The 5,558-nt window shown below is 43.8% G+C and overlaps 1 long non-coding RNA gene across 1 annotated transcript; it reads left to right on the plus strand.

Moving 5' to 3' along the window:
• The first annotated feature begins 2,636 nt into the window (after positions 1–2,636).
• On the plus strand, positions 2,637–4,583 carry LOC148404751 (uncharacterized). Its single transcript, XR_015859354.1, has 3 exons — positions 2,637–2,917; positions 4,322–4,400; positions 4,480–4,583. It is a non-coding gene; the product is annotated as an uncharacterized LOC148404751 (long non-coding RNA).
• The last annotated feature ends 975 nt before the right edge of the window (positions 4,584–5,558 follow it).

Genomic DNA, 5,558 nt, shown 5'->3' on the forward strand with positions numbered 1-5,558 from the left:
CAATCTGCTGTGCGCGCCGCACAAAACCAGCGTTAGCCACGCCCTCTTCAAAAGAAATAGAGTCCATACGCCCCCTAGCGTCCTTAGCGAACATTCCTGCTGTGAATTGTGACTCCAAAGAATCGTTTGAAAAGTTTAACAGCAGCTCGATGATGGATCTGTATGCGTGTGTAGCACTAGATTGCGAGATTAACCGCCCACCCAACGAAATATCTAATTGACTAAAAATTGTGTTTATAGGGAAATTCACGATGCCGACTTGCTCCTGCGGTGGAATATTTGTCCCATCCCTACGCGTCACCTTTGCACGGAGATGTAGTAAAGTGTCGGATAAATCTAAATATTTTGAGCCGTCCCCGGGGATAAAGAACTCTATAGGCCCCTGGTCCACAATCGCTGACAATGGCTGGAATTCGACATATGAGCTATCTTCTATGGAGAATTGGGTCAAGGGAGCCGTAAAAAGGTCCAGACTTGATAACGTCGCCTCGTGGCTCTTGAAATGTAGAAGGGCCATTTTTTAAGAGAAAATATCTGTCTTGTGTCTTCTCCGCTTTTTTTTAAGGACTGGTCTGAGACCGGTGGAGCGTCTTTTCATTTTAACGCTCCTCTTTCTCCGCCCCCCAGGGTGGATCGTCCCACGTGACAATACAGCAAGCCCGGAACCTTCTTGCTCGGGGCCTTGTTTCTGGTGGATTCTTTGAATGACGCGCCCCGCTACATCCGTTGCTATGTTTTTAGCGGCGGCTTGAAGATGTGGCTTCGCCAAGTTAAACCCGTTTTTAAACAAAGGCATCACGAAACGAAATAATTTTGCAAAAATAGATCCAATCCCTCGTCCGTACTGAACCGGCGCGCCTGCGTAACCTTGAAACGAGCCCCCCACTTGTGTTTCATAATAATCAACAAAACGATACGAATCAGGATGCATTGACGATGACGTCATTTTTTTTTTTTTTTTTTTAAATTTATTATTTCGATCTAAAATGCAGAGTGAGAATAACCTTCCCGTATTCGAAATCTAACGGGTTGTTCTGGTCTGATCGCAGGTAAACCGAAATGGTTTCAATATGGCTTCTGCACACATCTAAATATGTAATATTTATGTAAAATATATATGTAAAATATGTTAATACGGATTAAAAGTTTTGTTTACAACTTCACCAAAGTTACCCTCAAGAGGCAGAGTTCGAAGCATTGGGGCGTACGCGTCACCAACTGTCTGATGGTGGATGATGTTTGTGTAGATGAACATAAAATATGATCCGGCTCTTATATCGGCAGGATGTTGTGCGTTGACGCCTTCCGGTTTGAGTGACAACCAGTGCTCGGGATTTATTCCGACAATATACGCCAGGGGGCTCTTGAACATAATTCTCAATCCTTCTTCGCCCGAAAACATGAATCTCTGTTTATGCTGATCAAATCGGACGTCAATCTTTTTGTTACTCGCTTTAGTTAATAGAGTTTGAATGTCCAAAGCTAACGAGTCATAATTTTGATAAACACCTCCCCTTGTTTTGAGCATATGTCGAATTTCTGAGTCGTCTTGGAACGTATCACCTCTAGGGGGCGGATTTTTAGGTTGTTTTAGGTAAAAGTTCCGTTTTTTCTCCGGAATGGTGGCTATTGTGTTGATGTACGAAATCTCGCATAACCCGACTTCCCACGAACCTTTTAAATCGATATGTTGAGCCAGTTCCGTTTTAAATTCTGTGAGCGTGTTTGCACTAAAAAGATGTACACTTGCGTTTGACGCTAATGTGACGTAGAATTCTCTCTGGTGGTCACCCATCTTGTAATTTCCACAGAATGGCCGTTTTAGAGATCGTCAGATGTTTTTAATACTCTTTGTGGGTACCCAACTGTCGAATTTGGCTGGCCAGCCCACCCAGTGGACGAGGGACTCGCGTTTACCTGACACGGTGCGTGATTTAAGAATTTTCTGTATGCGAAAATTTTTTTATTTTTTTATTTTTACTTTTTGTAATTCCGCTTCGTAAAAGCTGCCTTCTACAGGCATACCATCCAAGTCTGATATTTTATAGACGGGAGGAACGCGGTGGAGACGCTGTCTTATTCTGAAAATTTCATCCGTGTAACTTTGTAAATAACCTTTTTCAAAATTCCCTTTTATTTTGGAAATTCGCACAGTGTCACCCGGTGCGAACCGGAACTTGCACGCCCGTCGAAAAGGATTTCTCGCGTAGAGGTTAGTGAAAACGATATTCTTATTCCCTTCGTTTACAGCGTTAGGTGTCATTTTTATACTGCTGTGAAAACTGTCGTTATAACTGACAATAAAATCCTGAATTACATCCACGTATCGGTGTGTGTTCTTAGCAGTGAAATATCTCCACATCCGCGTTTTTAAAGTTTTGTTGAACCTTTCGATCGTCTGCGCTTTAGTGTCCGAGACGGTGGAAAAATGTGTAATATTGTGCTTTCTCATTAATTTCTGGAAATGTTTGTTAAAAAACTCCGCCCCTTTATCTGTTTGAAGGCGTAATGGTGAACCGCTAACTGCTAGGATACCTTCAAATGCTTCGGTAACATGCGTACCTGTTTTTGCTTTCAAAACACGTACATATGCTCGTTTTGAGAAGATATCGATTACGGTTAGTAAATATTTATAACCATCGTTGTAGCGCGCAAGTGATTGCATATCGCATAAATCTGCTTGGAATTGTCTCATAGGACCTCGAACAAAAACTTTATTTCTAGGATAAGTTATTCTGGCTGGTCTGTGTAAAGTGTACGCGTCCTGATCGGATAAAAAAGCTTTTACTTTTTTAATGTTAGTGTTTTTACAACTATCAGCCGCTCCTCTGTGCAGGCGTCTCTCTCCCCCAAAACTAGCTGGATTCTTAGCACAATAATAGAGTCTGTGAAGACACCTGTCGCCACCCATTGTTAGGTAAGTTCTGACGGATAACAGATTGTGACGCTGTTAATAAAACAAACAGGTATGATATCTTGCGATTTCGAATTGAATAAACACAGAGAAACAGTCACTTTTCCGGTCACAATAGTTTATTACAGAAAAAATCAAACTAGTTCTTAAAAATAGCTGCCCCCTTTGGCCTCACACACACACGCACGTACACTGAGCTTTTCGGCCTCGTCGGCGCAGTTAATGGAGATGAGCAATTCGGAGACCACGGCTGGAGCGTTGTCCTCGGTGAAAGTGGACACCAGCACCTCGGTTATGTCCATAAAGTCCTTATCTTGCACCTTGCTTTTCGCCACCTTTATGTTACCGCGGCGGTCCACCAGAGCGTTAACAAACCTTTTGAAGTTTTCCTTGGACAGGTCTTCCAGCGCGTCCATCACGAGCCCCTTTTTAGTGGGCATTATTTCAAATTTTAGCGGGGAATTAAGTCGAGAAGTTAGTAAACGTGCGAGATGAGAGGTCCGAACACACTGCTGCTTTGGGGGGACTCTCGCTTTCGATTTGGCTTTTTTTTTCATCTGTGTAGGCGTGTCTCTCTCTCCCCCTAAACTAACAGGATTCTTAGCAACAATTATAGAGTCTCTGAAGACATCTCTCACCATTGAATAAACACAGAGAAACAGTCACTTTTCCGGTCACAATAGTTTATTACAGAAAAAAATCAAACTAGTTCTTAAAAAACATTACTAGTAAACGGAAACAAGTGTAAAACATGGTAAAAAACGTCTTTCTATAAATCCTGAGGTTTAACATAACGCATGAACGAGGATAGCATCGGTGTTAGTTTGGACCCCATTAGAGTTTTAAACTTGCTGGCCCCCTGTTACATCTAGAAGGACTGCTAGCAAAGTTATCAATTGACCCCACATTTTTTTCACAATACCTCCCATTCTGTCTTTCCAAACGTTCTAAATAATAGAGCGACTTCGGTGCTGCTCAACACAGTGTCATGCGCATCTTGTTTTATCGCACGGAGCCGTGTAAAGATCTTGCACTCGTGAGCTAGGTCATGTAGAATGGCAGAAACAGAATTGCGAATGTTTATAAGGGGTGCAGAGGTTTTAAAATAGAAAAACATTGTCGACAACGTGTGGAGGAAGTCAGCATTACACAACTCAGCCGTCACTGTTTCATAATTCGCGTAGAAATAAAAGTCTCGATCCTCAACATACAAGCACGTATGATGCATCTGGCTGAGATCATCAAGAGCACATCCGTCACACTTAGATTTAGCATGCTTAATCAATACATCATACAAAAGATGAACCACCATCAGCTTCAGGCGTGTGTAGTCTTCAATCACCAACCATTTAAGTGGTTCGACACTCATATTATACTCTGAGCCCTGCTGTGTGTTGATTTTCCCAGGCGTCGAGCTCATCGAAGGAACGACCCCAAACTCAAGGGCCAGCTGAGGGTCATCACCCTCCTCAAAATCAGCGGGCAGGTGCGATTCTGCCTCTTCGAGTAAGACTCTAATGTCAGCAGCAGACAAGCTGGGCAAATCCATGCCGTTTTCACGATAGCGTGCGCAGGCGTCATCAAACAATTCGATGGCTCGTGACGAGGACCACGGTTCATGCTGTTGCGGCCTCTGCTGCTCCTCCTGCTGTTGCTGCCCCGAGGTTTCAGGGGTTTCAAACACGTCAAAAGTTGATGACAAGGCTCCATAGAGAGAATCGGGTTGCAGATCGTCGAGGCAGATGGGTGAGAGGCATTCGCTCGGGTCGGGTGTAGGTAGTGGAAGAATCTCAAACCTTTCCGCCCATGTCTCAGGCCGCGCTGGTGTTGGTTCCAGTTGTTCAGCAGCCGCGGTCGCTCGTGGCGACGCTACGAAAGCTGTATCAGCAGCATCATCTGGTTCGGCCTCAGAGTTTTCAGGGGTGGACCAGAATGTGATGTCAGGCCCATGTTCCATAGGTATAAAACGTGGTAAAAGTCTTCTGGCAAGCATTTTCTGAGCCATTGTCTTTCCCGCGTGTGTGCGTGTGTGAAAGAGGAGTCTGGGGGCCTGGTTTTATACAATTTAGATAGTTATGCTAATGACTATCACCCCCCAGCTTTCACTGACTGCAGGTGAGAAAAAGATGGAGGCTAGGAGGGGGTAGGAGGAGGAACAGAGTCTTGTGTGTTGAAGAGGGCCAGGGGTTTAAACTTAATTTTTTAGTAAGGGTTAATCTAAAGCCAGTTTACGTTTCACTCCGACGACATTTGTCCAGACACGGCTTGATAGAAAAAGCCCTGTAATACTCTCACCATAAGCTTGCATCTTTTGATCCCATTCGGTTAACGGTATATTCAAAATTGTCTGGAAAAGGCCGCATTCGCTGTTGAACACTTCAAGTTTTAGAAACATTAAATCGATTAGCTCTCCGTCTTCTGCCCCATCAACAGTTTGAGGAGAAACTTTCAGCCGGAAAAAACATCTCCTGCTGGCTGTGATTTTTGAAATCCAAGTTGCATTCAGCTCACCTTCTAACCCGTATTCCTTGAGAAATTCAGTCAAAACCTCTGGCAAGAGTTGATTTAAGACAGCCCAGTCATTCGAGTTCAACGAACCATACGTGCTTGTCTGCTCGCAGTTGTTGTTGTTGTTGTTGTTGTT

The sequence above is a fragment of the Syngnathus floridae genome, chromosome 1, assembly GCF_059516105.1.
Source record: "Syngnathus floridae isolate MCC-2025c chromosome 1, RoL_Sflo_1.0, whole genome shotgun sequence".
Classification (NCBI taxonomy): domain Eukaryota; kingdom Metazoa; phylum Chordata; class Actinopteri; order Syngnathiformes; family Syngnathidae; genus Syngnathus; species Syngnathus floridae.